Consider the following 18,655-nt stretch of genomic DNA (forward strand, 5'->3'; position numbering starts at 1 on the left):
TCTGAGGGCCAAAATCATAACAATATGCAGAAGCAGGCTAGTTCAACCAGCAGCCTGGGCTGGTACTATGAACCAGCTCCCCACCATACCATACCTGTCAACCTCCAGAAATCTGGACAAAGCCCCAAATAATGGGTTGGGGGTGGGGCAAGGACTCAAAAATAGGGACACTTTCTAAATATTGCTCTTACAAATGTAGAAAGTTGATAAAATAACAGCTTTTGTATTAGCATAAATTTTCTGAAAAATGAAGATTGAAACTCAATGTCTGCCATTATTTTCTGACTTCAGTACTCAATGATTTGCTGGTGATTTTCCTGAAAACTATAGTTTTAAGAGAAACAGACAAAAGAAAACCTGCACATTCTTTGAAAATCTGGACAGTTGCGATGTCCCCACCATCTCAGCAACAAATGATGTGGCCAGATGCACGACATGCCTCCACTCCCTCTTGCCCTAGCCATTCAGGTCCCACTTCTGTGCCCTGCCCCAGCTGTCATTCAACAGACTTCATTAAAAAAATCTTCTTTTAAACTGCAGTAAACTGTTTGCTACAGTTTATACCTGCCTGCTCTGAGCACTACAAAACTTATGTTTTAGTTTAAAATAAAAAAAATCTTCTTTTTAAACTGTAGCAAATTGATTTCTACAAAAGTAGCAAACAGTTGCTACAGTTTATACTCTGCCAACATGGAGCACTACAGCACTCAGGTTTTAGTTAATTTTTTTTTTTTTACTTTTAAACTGTAGAACTTAGGTTTGACTGCAAATGCAATACTGGCTTTTAAAAGCTGATATAGCATTAAAGAAATATCAGAATTAGCTGATTTTGCCTTCCCCAAACTTTGAGCCCAGGGCATTTGCCCCTTTTGCCCCACCCTAGCTAATCTACAGATGCTATGCTTAAATCATAGCATCTGAAAGGTATGCCTGCTCCATCTGCTGGACTCATTGGCCTATAATGTTGTGATCTTGCCTGTGTTAGAATTTCCACAGTAAATCCTTCACTTTGCAGATGGTTTATCACTTCAATTTCAATTTGTTTAATTTTTTTTCTGCACTAAACTTCTTTTTACATTCCATATTTGTGATGTTATTTTTGTATTGTAAAATTTACCATATCTAGGGGTTTTGTTTGTATTTCTCTTCAAAAAAAAAAAAAAAATATATATATATATATATATATATATATATATATATATATTTATATTGGAATTTCTTTTGCTCCTTGTGTAAACATGAGGGTGGGCAGTAGAGCAGGAGGGCATTAGGACCTGGTACTCCTCCTTAGGAAAGGAAGGAGCACCAGTTTAGAAACTGGACCTTTTTTTTTAATTTTGATCTCACTGACAGCTTGAAGGGTAAGATGTTAGGACCTGGCGCTCCTCTTTAGGAGAAGGGATGAGTGCCAGACTGGTGAACAAACCTTTTATTTTTCGCTCCATAATTTAATATTGAGGAGCACTAAATCAAGGAGCAGCACTGGATGCCAAATGAGCCAGCTATGACTCTGCTCTGTCTTTTCTTTTTCCTGGCAGCTAGATAATGTTTTTCCCTCATGTATTGCATTAAGGATATTAAAGTATTATCTGTCGCTTTTAGCAGTGCTTCTTCTGCAAGTATTTTTCTTTCCTCTAATTTCTCTCTCTTACTTTTTTCTTTATCCTTGAAAGTCTACGTTAATGTTTCTATGCCTCTTGCTTGGCCTATTGTTTTATTTTTTTTTTTTTGTTTTCCATGGACTTCTTTCTTCTACCCCAGGGGGCCACCCTCCCCTTGAGCCTGGCCTAACCCTGTGGTAGGGATGGTTGCATGTTCTAAAGATTGTGCATTGCCTTTTTTTAATCCTGGCAGCAGTATGTACACCAGGAGTGGGGAATTTTTATCCTGGGGCCTGTGCACCTGGTCTTCTTTTTTTTATTTTTCATCCTACACGTCTCTATGAATACAGTCTATATATTAGTGTCATCTTGGTGAGAATTTGTAAAAACAAGGCCCACCGCATGAAAACACTGATCACGTCTTGGGGAGGAATTCAGTTCCAGCAATACATCTCTCCTTTCTTGCCAGTTCTGTCTCTCCATCCTTCCCATATATGAAGGATAATGATGCTTGATATCCACTCCTTATGCATACATATATTATAGTGTTCTCTGAATAGGGATATCTCCCTCATACCCATTGCCTCCGTGCATGTCTGCCTACCTGAAGTAGAGTCACTATGGTACACCCCATTAGACTGGAACTTAACTGTGATTTATGAAAAGCTGCTTATGCATTTCATTTAAATATCATATACAGTCTTCTTGGTTAAAATATGTGTATGTGTGTGTGTGTGTGTGTGTGTGTGTGTGTGTGTGTGTGTGTGTGTGTGTGTGTGTGTGTCTGTATGGGTTAAAATATATATACATGTGTGCAGCCTAAGGCACAGACAGGACAACCAAGTAAAGTTACATGTGTTTGGGGGGTACAATAAAAATAATCCCTGGTATAGATATCCCCCCATCTTTGAGACATATTCAGATGATACACATGACCATCCTTCTGTATTAGAGAGAAAGGCTAGGGACAGGTGTGTCTGTCATGCTGTGTTCTTTTGCATGCAGCATAGACTAGCTTTTCATGGACTATCATTTTGTCATTTGGGTGTAAGATGGTTTATAGTCTGCATTCCAGTCTTATATGCTTGTTTTCATTGTGCAGCAAACTTTAAGTCTTTTTGTTAAGTTCTGCAATATAACTGTGCTAGCAGTATGACCTTCATGAATCAGAGAACCACACCACTGACATAGCTGCACTAACGATTGTGTCATAGTAAGATTATGTAAATTGCATGGTGATCCTTTTCTTCACTGAACTTGGCTTCTATCTGCAGTCTAGACATCCAAACAAATCTTGATTTCAGGCATAATTGCTCTAATTTATGATCCAGTTTGATCTTGACAGAATGCTAATATCCATAGAAAGCAATTATAATTGACTGTTAAGTAGAAAGAATTTAAAGCTTGGATTCAAAATCACAGAGGGATACAGCCCTTTCTGCTCCCCAAATGACCCATGCTTGATTAATGGCACTAATGCTGGAGGGGCTATTTGGGGAGGAGGATAGGGTGAGTGGTCTACCATGGAGGGATGCAGCCCATGCTTGTTGCAGTAGCTTCATTAAGACCCTGTTGAGCTCTGTGTTGGAGTTGGTATACCACTTGGTTGGGAGGCTGCACATGAGTGGAAGCATGCATAAATCTTCCAAAAGCAGCAGTTGCAGAACTTACAAGGCTACTGCAGGGTGGTAGGGGGTGGCCTTAATCTCCTTACCACATGTGGGTTGAGTTGAGCCTGGGGAAGGTTATAGCAAGTCTAATACACCCAGCAAACAAGATAAGAGCTGGTGACAGTTGATGGTCTGCTGTGAAAACAGAAAAAAAAGCTTGGATTCATAACCCATGATATACACTGCGAAGGAGCATATTGGTAATATGAGTGAATTTGCCAAACAGGAAGCAACAGAAGTGATGGAGGAAGAGTCACAGGCTAACCCTGACATAACAAAATGGTACTTTCTAGCAGTGCACTGTGTTGCAACCATATAGAATTCACCCATAGTATCATTACAGTTTAGTATACCATCGGTACTGCAAACATGTTATAGACACAACTACCAAGATGAAGTGGAATACACATGCACACATGCACTTGCCCCCCCCCCACAGATGCAAATGCATATGCAGCAAATTTTAATGTAGTACGGCATGCAGTTATTAAATAGATCAACTCTCTTCCTAAATGCACGTCTGCAAATGTACATTGAATGTTCGATACCAAACACACACAAGCATATGTATATGCATGTAAAAAATCATATAAAGTATGGCATTCTGTGAAAACCCAAACATATATTACATGTAAAAGTTTTATCATAATGAATCTGGAAAAATAATAAGAAAAAGAGCAGAAAATTGAAAACATTCTCATAAAAAGTAGAACAGTAAGAATATATATGGAAAATTACAATGAGATAAATTTTCTGATTACTTACAAATTAAAAAAATGTTTTAAGTGCCTTTTTGAAGATGGATTCTTTCCATAGGTGGAGCATCTCCTCGATCTGTTCCACGTTGGAAACTGAAAAGCTGTGACTGGACAGTCTGTAACTATGGGTTAGGGTAGACTGCCACAGCTGTCATGAAAGCTTTTTGACCACATCAACAGGAGTGTGCAGGCCCTTATAAGTGTGGACTTGTATGAATTAGCCTGTGGTTAACAACCTTTCCTTCACCCTGTTACTGGCCTTTAGTTTTATGTTTATATTGTTTTATATTTTTATAGTAATTTATGTTTTAATATTATTATTAAGTTATAATCTAATCCATTTGCTTGCAACTACTGTTATAATGTATTAATTTCTACACTGACAACTCCCTACTTCTAAATCATTCCTGTACCATTTGTGAGAGATGCACTTACATTATGAATCTGGAATCACAACTCTCTCATGCAATAGGTAGCAATACAGAGCAGGTTTTCAGCCCACCTACCACAACTTCTACTCATGACACACAGCATACACATAGACCAACATATGCGGAGGTACTCAAAAAAAATCTACCTAAACACCAGAGACCTCCAAAACACATACAAACTAAACCAACATAACACCCAAAACACACAATACACATAATGACACAAGCACAAGTGTCTCACCATCAAAGCCCATAAAGCAATGCACATTCATTCCAAATATCTTAGTCATAGGAGACTCTTTTGTGAGACACACAGATGTCCCCTCACCAGGCTGAACAAGGAGAAAATCATGGTCAGCTGTCTTTCTGGTGCCAGGATTTGTTAGATCACACAGGCACTCAAGTCTCTCTACAACAAGTACCATTATGATTCAGGCATAGTACATGCTGGTGTGAACGACTTGAGACATATCTCGCTGGACTACCTGAAGAGGGACATGATTGAGCTGTCTGATTATGTGTCACAGGCAGGTATGTCCTTAGCCTTGAGCAGCATATTACCCTTGCCTGGACGATAACACAATATAAACAGAAAATCATTGACTTCAATAATTGGCTTAGTTTCTGGTGTCATTCTATGGGGATCCAGTTTCTGTTAGCATAGGATGACATGATCAATGGATTTTGATGCTTTGCCAGAGATGGTCTTCATCTGTCAACCCTGGGATTTCGGCTACTGGCAAAGGCTCTTGCCAGCCTCATAGCGCCTTTTTTAGGTAATGTCACAAGGACAAAATTCCTGACATAAAATCTCCATCTAAAAACAACCTCAAGGTTATGCTGCTAAATGCTAGGAGTCTTAGCATGAAACTGCACTCACTGGAAGCAGTCCTTACCTTGGAAGATGCTGATATTTGTGCAATCACAGAGACCTGGTTCAAGGCTGTGGAGCGCACCCCAGCCATATGAGGTTACACCTCCTACCACACGTTCAGACCACGAATGGAAGGCATGAAAACTAAAGGAGGTGGTGTATCAATATTCATTAAAGATAAATACACCTCCAGATTGGTTAAACAGTAGGATTCCCTGGAGACACTTCAGGTGCAACTAGCTGTTGATAGGACACCTATTCAAGTCATTGCTAGCTACAGGACCCCCTCTATGAGTCAAGACACCCACTCTGCCTACTTGGATCTACTGGAATCCATCAAGATACATCCGAACACCATGGTTCTGGGTAATTTTAATTACCCATCCACTGACTAGGTAAATTACTCATGCTCAAATTCACTTGATCAAAGGTTCCTCGAGTTCATTAACTCCAGTGCCCTGGACCAGCTAGTGGACACCCCAACTTGGTGTGCCAAAATCTTGGATCTGGTGCTTACCCATATGGGGGACCAGTGTAAGCACACCCACTGTGAGGTCTTCCCTGGTCAGATCTGAGCACAAATCAGTCTCATTCAAAGTAACCATCACACTGGACCCTCCTCCCCAGCAGTAACTAAAAAACTTCTCCAAAGCTGATTGTATTCTTCTAAGGGATGGTATAAATAGCTTCATTACATCTCCCCTCTCAGATGGAACTGGCAACTATGATGAGTCCTACACCAATGCTTTTTATAAACACCTGTATAACAGCATTGATGCGGCTGTACCTGATAGGACCAAAACAAGCTCTTCAAGGAAGAGCAAACCTGTCTGGTGGACAATTGCCATTAACAGGCTTTACAATAAGAGGAAGAAATTGTTGTCCAAATGTAAGAAGGAGCGTGCCCTAAATTGGAAACACTCCATCCTCAGCTTAAACAAGCAAAATCGATCTGTTCCATGTTGGAAAATGAAAAGCTGTGACTGGACAGTCTGTGACTAAGGGTTAGGGTAGACTCAGGGGTGACAGATGAAGACCATCTCTGGCAAAGCATCAAAATCCATCGATCATGTCATCCTATGCTAACAGAAACTGGATCCCCATAGAATGACACCAGAAACTAAGCCAATTATTGAAGTCAATGATTTTCTGTTTATATTGTGGTATCGTCCAGGCAAGGGTAATATGCTGCTCAAGGCTAAGGACATACCTGCCTGTGACACATAATCAGAGAGCTCAATCAATCAAACAAAGACACTTGTGAAGTCCTTCAAAGCAAACTATGAATCCAAATTAGCGTCCTCAACTAAGAACAACCATAAGGCATTCTTTAGTTACAGCCGTAGCCTAAAAGGTAAGACCCAGATTTGTGCTGAACTGGTAGTTATTTATGCCACATACACTGAGCCTATGGACGTAGCAAACCTGGTAGTCAACAGGTTCTGTGAAAACTTCACTCCCCTGTCCCCACCACACATACAGTTCAAAAAGCAGCCAGCACCATAGTTTGTTAAGTACTCCAGTAGTTTAATATTCCATATATAGCCCCACCAACATCATACTGGTTTTGGCATTCTTGCCTTCTTCAGTGATAAAAACTCAACATAACACATACAACCAACATATATACTACTCAAAATGAATACATTATATCTCACATCCTGTTACATCATTTCCCTTTTACATCTCAAAATTGTTATAACACACACACACACACACACACACACACACACACACACACACACACACACACACACACACACACACATATATATATATATATATATATATATATATATATATATATATATATATATATGAAATCATAAATTCCGCACATACCCCATGACATTCCTTCCACCTGTTTCCCACCTTGTGTCTCTAGACAGCAGGTCAAACATGCCCTCTCTAAGGCCAAAAACACAGCATTGATGGGACCTGATAACATCCCAGGCTGTGTCCTACATGGACTCCCAACAAGAATTAGCAACACCACTAGGTACTCTTTTCAGTCATAGTCTAAGCACTGGCTTCATCCCAGCTGATTGGAAAATGGCCACCATTATCCTCTTGTACAAAGGTGGTGCTTCCACTGACCCTGGGAACTATAGACCTACTAGCCTGACTAGCCTTATCTGCAAAGCCATGGAGCGAATCATCATGGACATTATCAACAAAGATACAGGTAATCTCCAGACTTGACCCTACTCAATTTGAATTTGTAAAAACTGATCATGCGTGTTAAACCTTGTGGACGTCTTTGACACAGTTACCAGAGTCCTGGATGAGGGGAAAACTGAGCATACAGCCTACCTAGACTTGGCCAAGGCTTTTGACACTATTCCCACTCAGGCATTATTGTCAAACTCACTCAGATAGATATCAACCCTTATAGCATTAGGTGGGCCTCTAACTGGATTACAGATAGAACCCATACAGTCAGAATAGGGGAATCCACCTCCAACAGCAGAGCTGTAACCAGTGGTGTTCCACAGGGATCAGTCCTGGGACCTCTATTGTTCAGAATCTATTTCTCCAAAGTACAAGCAGAAACTAAAGGTCCGTGGCTGACAAACTTTGCTGATGACTATAAACTGGGAGCAGTCATAGAATCCCCAAATGATGTTAACATCCTACAAGAGTGTCTTATGCAAACAAATGATTGATGCAAAAGTCATGGCCTTAAACTCAATGCAAAAAAATGTATTAACAGCCCTTTCATTAAGAGCAATGTTATGGCTAGCTACCACGTCAATAGAAACACCCTAAGCATGCACTCAGTGGTGAGAGACCTGGGCGCACAGGTTGACAGCAACCTTAGCTTTGATCACCATGTCTCCAGAGTGGTAAGAAGGGTATTCTGTATTACTTATCTCATAAGTAAGGGCATTGCTTCTAGAAAAAAAAAAAGTTATAACCTCCCTGCACTCTTCCGTCATCAGGCCAATAACTGAGTACAACGCCCCTTTTGGTATGTACCTTTCCAGGCACCTGCAGCAAATGGTGAGGCCACAAAAGTTACTCACAAGGAGAATTCAAGGTCTTCAGCATCTGTCCTTTGTGGATTAGCTGAAATCACTCACTTTATTCTGTTTCATACAGACTACTGAGAGGCGATCTCTGCCTTGCGTATAAGGCAATCTCTGCCTCTGCATTATTGGAAATGCTGCACATCTATAAGTCCAATGGCTTATGGGTTATTTGCTCTAAAGACCTTAACCTGGTATGTGACATTAATAGATCATGCTGGAGGGACAGATTAGTCTCCAAGAGGTGGAACAGACTCCCAGTTCATGTCAAGCAGAGCACATCTTTGACCCTCTTCAAGCGCAGTCTGGATGATTCAATGGGTAGCTGTAAATTCACCTTGGGGGTTACACCTGTGTCTCTCTTGGACAGAGGTTATAGATGATGATCATGGAAACAAGGGCAGAACTTGTTTAGGTTTGTAAGGATGCTAGGGCCATTAGCCAAGTAACATCCTATGATTCTATGATCCTGTGACTTGACTCAGGCACTTAAACTTGGTGATGATCGTGGAAACAAGGGCAGAACTTGTTTAGGTTTGTAAGGATGCTAGGGCCATTAGCCAAGTAACATCCTATAGGTGATGATCGTGGAAACAAGGGCAGAACTTGTTTAGGTTTGTAAGGATGCTAGGGCCATTAGCCAAGTAACATCCTATGATTCTATGATCCTGTGATCCTGTGACTTGACTCAGGCACTTAAACTTGGTGTTGATCGTGGAAACAAGGGCAGAACTTGTTTAGGTTTGTAAGGATGCTAGGGCCATTAGCCAAGTAACATCCTATGATTCTATGATCATGTGACTTGACTCAGGCACTTAAACTTGAACTTGAATTTATATGCCATATATATTATTTGGTAGTTGGCTCAGAGGATTAAGGCTATAAGCTATAGTTCCTGTGGTACAGGGTTTGATTCTTTCAACTCTTATTTGCTTACTGTGTGACCTTGAATAAATCCCTTCACCAGATATTGCTCCAGGGTTGCCCCTGAACAGGGACTGTGTGTCAAGTGGGCCTACCTGGTTAACAAATGGGTACTGTTCTATGACTGCAAGAAATATCCAAGCTTCTAAATAATACCCTCAAGTGCAACCTAGCAAATGCATCTGTTAACTGTTTCGTAGATGATATATATTAGGCATTTAATGTCTGCTGGTATCAGTGAAAACTGACTTAGAAAGATCTGCACCCTCAGCAACTAGACACATATACAACATAATCAATCCCGCAGGGGAAAGTATTAAAGAGGTAACTTAAAAGTGGTATCCTTCACAGGACTTTAGCAGAACAGGATGTTGGAAATATATTTACAACAACTTTACACTTCACTCTTTTATATGTGCCTTGTCTTTTGGACGTACTTTAGTTGGTGCTACTCTTTTGAATAATTCCTTAGTACTCTTCTTTCTCTTACTGATACAAAAAGAGTTATTACCTAGCATAGGAAGTAACTATATTTACAAAAAATATTTTCCAGTTATTCTTTAAAACAGACAATCTCAAAAGCATCAGCTGAAATAACGAGAGGCATAGCTGATATCTAGTTTGCCTTCATACCAGGGGTTTCAGCTATAGTGCCCGGACAAAAACTTTGTTCTTGTTTCTGAGCAATGAGGAATGGGGAGGGCTTCTCGCAGTTGGCTGCAACTTCATCATTTACCTGAAAAGTAAGGCAATTATTGAAAGTTCCAATATTTAACATAGTTTTACGGTATGATGTTTCATGAAATAATTATTGACAAAAGTTACCCTGCTTTTTCTAGCACACTGGCCTTTAATGCTCTTTTTTAAAGATGGAGATTGCCAACTCTCATAATGTAAAAAGGAGTTGATGCCAATACTTTTCCAGTTAATTGTTGTGAACGACTTTCGAGATGAATATTCTTTATACAGAACAGTATCTAGAAGCACAGTTCAGACACAGATTGTTTTTAACAAAACTGAAGAAATGTATTGATGGAACTGAGCACAATAAATATGATTCAGTAGGGAATCCCCAGCATGTTCCATATGATAAAGACAGTATCAGTGAATTTGCATTGCAATGTAACATATAAAAACCTGTCACAACCAAACAAAAATTCTCTGTGCATAGACAAACATGGCATAACTAAGCACCATTGCTGCATACACAGTCACCCTCTTTGTTGATGATTAGATATGTTCTGGGAAAAAAGGCCATATTGTTTAATGACACTTGCAGGTAATCAATCACCACAATTAAAACTGTTGCTCTGAAGCAGAGGAATATGAAAATATTTAGTTCCTACACTATGCGGAATAACAGTATATAAAACTTTGGCATCTATAGTAAGCAGTAACTGGTTTAACTAATTTGCCCTTTTTTACATAGGGTTTAGTTATTTTAACTGTGTCTTTGTTTTTATTCTGTACAAATATAGATATAAGTTCTACTTGTGACCCTTCCACAGCCATAATAGGCCTAAGGGTCTGGTTTACAGCGTCTTTTCAATCCTGAAAATCACTATCAGCCTAGGATGACATACACAAAAAAGTCAAATAAATCAGTTGAAATTAGCTCATTCTTCAAATATTCATAAAAAACAAATCAAACAAAATTGCATAAGGGATGCTGATATCTTTTTTAGTCAGTCCTTTATAAAAAACTCATCTTGTGGCTGTAATCAAAAGTTTAAATTAACAGCAAAGATCCCCCTTTGTCCTTTTTCATCATGCAAACTGAATTGTCATTCTTCAAATTATAAAGCACAACTTTCTATACATCAGATAAATTAAAAGAAATTGCCATCTATCATGTAAGACTGTAATATCACCACCTTGTAGCATATGTTGGACGTTTAACTGCTTTTTGTCATTATAAAGAAAATGAAAGCTCTTCTTACATTTTTGGAACTTTAAGTTGGGAATCATTCCCACCAGCTTGGCTCTTACAGAAGCTGCAAAAGTAAGACTTTTCTGTAGTAAAATCATTTCCTCTGCTCTTAATATTTTTTATGAAGAAACCCTTTCTGGGCACGTTCTCTGCAATACTAAATGCTCATTGAAATGTCATATCCATATGATGCTAAAACCTTCTACAAAGAAGACAGTCCATCTGTGACACTTCTAGCTTCTTTTGTGGTAAAGATATGTGGACAGGTCATCTACTAGGGGGCCGGAGGGTGATACCAGTGAAATATAGGAGGCTTGTCAGTAAAGTGAATGATTTGTGAAATCTTTTTGCTTGACTTTGAGATTGATACCATGGCCAGCATTCAGTAATGCCCAACTCCAAATAGTGAAAGACATCTTGAGGCTTGAGATTATAGAATGTTCCTAATATAAAGGTTTGAAAAGGGAGGATGGAGAAGGGGGGGGTCTATATTATAACACTGAAGTTCTTAAACATCGAATGTTATAATATAGAACCCCAAACACTGAAATCTGAAAACATTGAACAGTCAGAATAGCAAATTTTTTCCCAGGGAAAAAAATCGCTATTCCGAGAAACATACACACAACATAAACACACACAAAAAACAGCAATCCACACACATACACTTAAAATCCTACACCTAAACTAAACTTTACATACACTACTAGCTATCCACTTACCTTAACCCAACCCTAACCCTAAGGTCCGTCACTATCGCACACTCACCTCACCCGCGCCCTAACCCTAACTCACCTAACCCACCCCCTAACCCTAACCTACACACAACCGCACACTTACCTGACCCGCACCCTAACCCTAACTCACCTAACCCACACCAACTCTAACCTACACACAATCGCACACTTATCTGACCCATGCCCTAACCCTAACTCACCTAACCCACCCCCAACCTACACACAATTGCACACTTACCTGAACCCGACCCGTAACGTTCCAGCATATCGAATGCTGAAAACAGCGAAGCCACAGCAATGGCCCACGGAATTCTTTCCCTGGGAAAGGATTCGGTGTCCTCCACCTTCGCTGTTTTCAGCGTTCGACATTACGGGTTCGATATTATAACATTCGATGTTTATAAAATTCGATGTTATAATATAGACCCGGAGAAGGGTGGGGATTGTGTATGAGTGCCAAGGCTAAATGGCTGTTAGAAGAAATATGAAAACATGGACACAAGTAATAAAATGGATGTGATGGAACTGGCTTGATGACATAGAAAAATGGAACTCTGCAGTTTCAAAATTCTTAGTTTGAATGGAGGGCTTGGCATTGGAAGAGGCGACTATCAGGGACAGGATTTTGAGACTTATCCCCATGGGACTTGTAATAGGTTTTAGTCTTGCAGATGGCCACCATTTGGTGGACTGTCAGGATTTGGGTATTAGGCAAGCAGCATAAGCAATATAGCCTGTCAATGAGTTCGCCATACCCTAGTCAGGATGTGGGTGTATGGAAGCATGCACTCCCATTCAGCCCACTCCTTCAGTAATTGTATTGTTCTTGCTAGTTTCTAGATGGGACAGTAACTGAGACATAATAAACAGATAAAGGTAGCAACCACCCTGTAATGGCATTTCCCTAGGGTGATGTTGGATGCTAATGACAAATATGAGAGAGGAATTAAGTCAAATAGTGGGGTGCTGGAGGGGATGGATAGTTAGGAAGGAAAAACGCTATGTTTTTTGGAAAAACAGATGTGATGGAGACAAAGTGTGGAACATAAAGGACTGGACAGCACAGTTTGTTTGGGATTATATACTTGAGTTGTGTGTAGGTGAAGGTGTGGGCTGTTAATATGGACAAGAGGGAGTATAAATAAAATGATGGTTGCTACAGTGGAAGTTATCAGTGTTTGAAATTGTCCAGATGTGTTACCCTTGAACATTTGCAATGGCAGGAACATTGAGGATGCATCCTTAGATTCAGCAGCTGATATGCAAAAGTACATGATAGGGTAACATCCAGGATGTATTTATAGGTTCATATGTACTTAATAGGATATTGATCTGTGATCTGTGAGGACCTTTAGCAGCCTAGCCATTCATTTCCATTGAGTTCCTACCTTTAGTAGCTTAGTAACAAGGTCCATATATTTTGCAGAAGTCTACTATAACCAAGGTGAGATAATCCTTTAGTATTGTAGGAAAACTCTTTGTGTAGTAACTATGAATAACCATAACCCCAAAGCAGATATTTACATGTCCTCCCTGTCCATAAGGGACAAGGATACCCAACAAGGGGTGAACTTATGGTTTCCCATCCATGCATCTAGTTCATGCTTGAATAAAGTAAGAGACATACTTAACTTCACATGGAGAAGAAGATGGTTCCAGAGACGTGGTATTCTCTGTGACACATATCTATCCATCCAGCATGTTCTATTTAAGTTGTACTAGAGACTGAGGTCTCTAGCACAGGTGTTTCTACCACTACTGGACTTTCAGATGTGTAGAAGGTTTGAAAGTATGAGGTCAGTAGAGTCTCTGTATGTAAGGCAGAGATCTCCCCTTAGCAGCCCTCAGGAGTTTGAGGCGGTTAGAGAAGATTTTGTGATTTAGTGTCCTGATTTTCTTGGTGAAAAAACACTGTGGTCACTCAAGATGAATCAGGTGCCTTAGGTACATACCGAATGGGGCATTATATTCAATGAATGACATAATGAGTGCAGTATAAAGTGGAATAATCACCTCCCTAGATTTGAATGCCATACCCTTGCTAATAAGTTGTGCTATAATGAAGGCCTTCTTAACAATAATCGACACTTACTGGTCAAACAACATCTCATTGTCTACATATGGTCACAGATCTCTCACTACCGAGTCAACTTTCAAGGGAGTACTGGAAATGTGATAGTTGCATAGGATGTCTTGATTGCTGGAGGATACAATTATGCACTTTTTGGTGTTTAGTTTTAGGCCATGGTTTTAACACCAGCTACTTGTTTGTAACAGGCCTTCCTGAAGGATCCTCATGCCTTCTGGAGTGTTTATAATGACACTGAGTTTACAGTTATCAGCAAAATTTGTCAGCCAAAAGCCCTCAACATTTGCATTGACTTCTGAGAAGCAGATGCAAAAAAAGAGTGGCCCAAGGATTGAGCCCTTTGATACTCTGCTAGTGTAAGTCTCTTGGTGGAAGACATTTTAATTTTTGGTTCTGTAATTGAGCCAATTTGATATCCAATGAGCTACTTAAGGATTTTTATTTAGTTGAATGGTTTCTTGACTATACCTGAATAGGGAATTGTATCAAATGCCTTTGTAATGTCCAGATATGTGGTGTAAACATTGTTTTCTCCTCAACTATTGTTTGGTGACCTTCTCAAAGAAGTCAACCAGGTTGAGGATGCAGGATTTGCCTTGGACAAAGCTGAACAGCCTCGGGTCAATATTTTGTAGGTTGCCTACATCTTTGTTTATTAATTCCATAATGATCTTTTCCATAGCCTTACATATGAGGCTGGTCAGGGTTATCGGTCCATAGTCACCCAGATCAGCTGACAATCTACCTTCGCAAAGGAGATGACTGTTGCAGTCCTCCATTCATTTTGTACAAACTTTACTTGGACTCTAATATTGAAAAGCCCCTGTAGAGGATTTTGACAGATAGTGTTTCAGGCTGACCAGTATGCATGCTGATATGTTATCCTTCGTAGAAGTAGTGTTATTGGCCTTAGGTAGTGCATTGAGGACTTCTTCATAGGGGATGTGTAGACACCAATAATAAGTCTGGGCAAGAGTGGGGAAAGGAGGTGAAAATAGAGCTAAATGTATTCACTAATAGACTGACTATGCCTTCAGCCTTACAGTATATGATATCATTTGCTATTAGATCAATGCAATTTTGAACATTATTTTTAAGGTTTCTGGCATAGTTAAAACAAGAAATGCTTACGGTCATGGAGATCCCAATAAGTGCTCGTTCACTTCCAAAACCAGTAAAAAGTTCTGAAGAAGCCCATTATAATGGCTGAAAGCGCTTAACAACAGTTTATGCCAACAATATTTTATGTATTTAATCTGTATTTATTTTAGTTTTTATTTCTGTTTTGTCCTGCAATAAATACTTGAACCGTGAAGTGGCTGATGACAGTTGCTTTCGTCTAACTTTTTACTGGTTTTGGAAGTGAACAAGCACTTATTGGGATCTCCGTGGCCGTAAGCATTTTTTGTCAGTCTTTGGATCTATTCAATAGTTAAAACAAGACCTTTTGCATGGGTGGCTATTTTTTCATTCTATCTAGCTAGCTTTTGTTGATGTAATCAGGGTCCAGAGTTCTCTATTAATCTTAGTAAGAGTGTTTTTGGCATTTGCAGAATTAGATTTGTTTTTAAATTCAATTATATTTTTCCTTTTATGATACAGCCTGTTTATATTTAGGATCCACCCTAAGGGTTTATTTTTAAACTTGGCTTTACATTTATTTTGGAGGTGGACAGACGCTTCTATGCAGTTATTTACATTTTCATAGAATTTGGTGTTATTCTTGCATTTGTAGCAAAGTTATCAGGGTAGAAGTGAAATTTAATTCTTGCCAGGTTATTACTCCGCTTTAACAGAATATACATAGAATGTATGAATAATGCTGATGACTGTTAGTGTAAATGGCTCAGAAGTCTGACCTCTCATCTTTGCTGCAGGAAGACCAAAAGACTGGATTGTACTTCTGTATGTTGCATGGGTGTGATCTGCTGCATTCCCCAGCTACTGATCATTTGACGAGATGATGATAGATAGATATTAAAAAAATCTCATAGCACTTTTTATTTATATGCTAAAGTACACCACAGTTCCATAACACCTCTGGTTTCCTCCATAATTAAACAATTCAGACAGATTCACTATTCCCTTATTCTGGTTTGAAAATTCATCATATATTTCTTTTGGTTAATTATTTGCTTTTTACTGAATTGCCACGTTGTTTATTATATTTAGTACCATATTTAGAGAGTCCATGTCTATTTGCTATTTTATCTTGTTTAATATATACTTTATCAATAATACAGCACTCTGTTTGGTATCTGTCTGTCCTTGTGATATTGATTTCTATAGCTGCTTAAATAATTATAGTCCATAAAAATTCCTCATACTTTTTCAATGAAATTGCATTCAGCTCTTAAGCAAACTGTGCCACTTTCTTAATTTGGTTGCATATTTATTTTAATGGGGTTGCAACAAAATAATGTCTAATATTTCAAAATGCATTCTAACAGTATCAATAATTTCTTAATCTTGCTTTTGTCTTTGGACAAACCTAAATCTGACTGTGCTTGGGCAGTTTACCCATTTTTAGAAATATATATTCTTTATTTGCTTTCTCTTTTAATTATGAGTGGAAATGCACAGACATTTTTAAAAAGAAAATCACATGAGCTCTTTATATATGTAATCTATTATTAGATTTTTCAGTAATGAAATTGCAATTATGTTTCCTTCGCTTTTAATATGTTTATCAACTGAACAAAATGCACAAGTGCATATTTCAGAGGTGACTGGGGAGAACTGGTCTGATTTAGTAACTTAGTGTCAAATAATATATAGGTAGGGACTAGAGGAATCATAGCCAGTGCTGTAGAATAAAACTTTAATGATTTTATATCTGTGCTTCATCAAACTCCTGTCTTTATTTATAGATGTAAAATTGCTAGATCTGCATTCTGCATACTTTGTAAATAAATAAATAAATAAATAAATAAATATGGTTTCATCAAGTCTACATACCATGTATCTTTTTAAATAGGGTTCAGGCATAGCCCATACACTAAACTGAATGGTAAACAATGTAGTATCATTTGATGTTCTACTTTTACATTCACCGTATAAACATATTGGAAACTTAACAAAAATGTGATGTCTTATTCAGCCGTATTATTCTGTGACAAAAATATTCCCAGTTTTAATCTAATGATCATATCTAATGATTTCGCTTTATGATTTATTTAATTGCTTTATCTGCCTTCTTATTTCTTAAATTATCTTCCAAATTAACACCCATTTACGAAAGTCAAAAGCCTTCATTTCTTTTCTATTATTTCTTTAATTGCAATATATGCTTGAGTTTCCTTTTTCTAACAATAACACCATCTTGCTTTACTGACGTCAGCTTAACATATTTTTAAAATATGTTAATTTCACTGTTATTTTAGTGTTATCCCTTTTTAATGGTGGTAACATTAATTTCCTTATATCTTTTTATTTTATTAAATAATCTTGAATAAACAAAGTACAGAATAGGGAGAGTTATTTGGTATAATGCCCTTGACCTTTTATATACTGTTATTGTACTGCTTTATAACCATTCTTCTATCATTTTGTTTAGTATTGTGATAAAATAAATCATACTATGTTTTATCAAGTGATTGCCCCTCATCTGTTGAGACCATATAATCTTGCAACTATGTGTTCTGTTAGGATAAATTGTTTCCCTTAATACTTTATGTTATTGTCTGATGTTGTCGTCTTTAATTGCATATAATGACATGTTTTTGTTTTCCCCAAATTTTTACAAGAACCAAAATATAGTATTTGCAATATTTTACAATCCTTCTTCATTAGAGTAATTGGCTTCCAGTTCTCATATCTATATCATTTATTTCTGTCTATATGAAACTATTGTTTCACTGAAATCTTTTTCTCGCACATATGATTATTATATACACTTCTCAGTACTGTTGCAAAAAGTTTAGGAGGTTTTGCAGAAATGACTTGTTATGTTGTTCTTTACTCATGCTTTGTTGCTTTATAGCTTAGTAATTATAAATATTACAGCATAATGGAAAGAATAAAATTGCAATATAAAATTTGACAAAGTATAAATGAAAAATTGCAGTATGTTAATAAGTAAATTCTACTAGCTAGATAATTACCACTTTTCAAAAGAAAAAAAAAAATCAAGCAAGTCATCTTTAAGTAGGTGGAAGAGTTAGCATAAAGGATAAAGATGTTATAAACAAGCAATTAAAACAATTAGTGCTGAGGTAAAAGATAATGAAGTGATAGTTTCAGTCATACAAGAAGTATATGAAAAAGATATGAAAACTAAAACTGTTTAGGCTAGTGAAGCATTATTTTTAGAAGAAATAGAGAAACATATCAGATGTACAGTTAAGGGCTGTAATATCAGACAAAATCTGACAACATCGTCTAATTTGATTGTGTAGGTTGTATGGCTGCATACACTTAATAGGTAAGGAACACAAATGTATTAAAGTGATTTTGCCACAGGATGATTCAACAATTTATTTTGGGAGGGTTGTATTTGGTCAGTTATTTGAAAGAGTAGGTGGTGGTCATTTCTGATAGCTCCTGTTGGAGTATGCAGGCTATTCGGATTCATACTATGAAATTATGAGAAGCAGAGAATCCTCGTGGTTTT

The 18,655-nt window shown here is 38.0% G+C and overlaps 1 protein-coding gene across 2 annotated transcripts in view; it reads left to right on the top strand.

Moving 5' to 3' along the window:
- The window catches only part of LOC122788953 (pituitary homeobox 3), a 517,519-nt gene that overhangs the window by 265,327 nt on the left and 233,537 nt on the right, over nt 1-18,655 (top strand). The gene's annotated exons all lie outside the window — the stretch shown is intronic.

This window comes from Protopterus annectens, chromosome 14.part0, assembly GCF_019279795.1.
Source record: "Protopterus annectens isolate FY-2018-M chromosome 14.part0, PAN1.0, whole genome shotgun sequence".
In the NCBI taxonomy this organism is placed as follows: Eukaryota; Metazoa; Chordata; order Ceratodontiformes; family Protopteridae; genus Protopterus; species Protopterus annectens.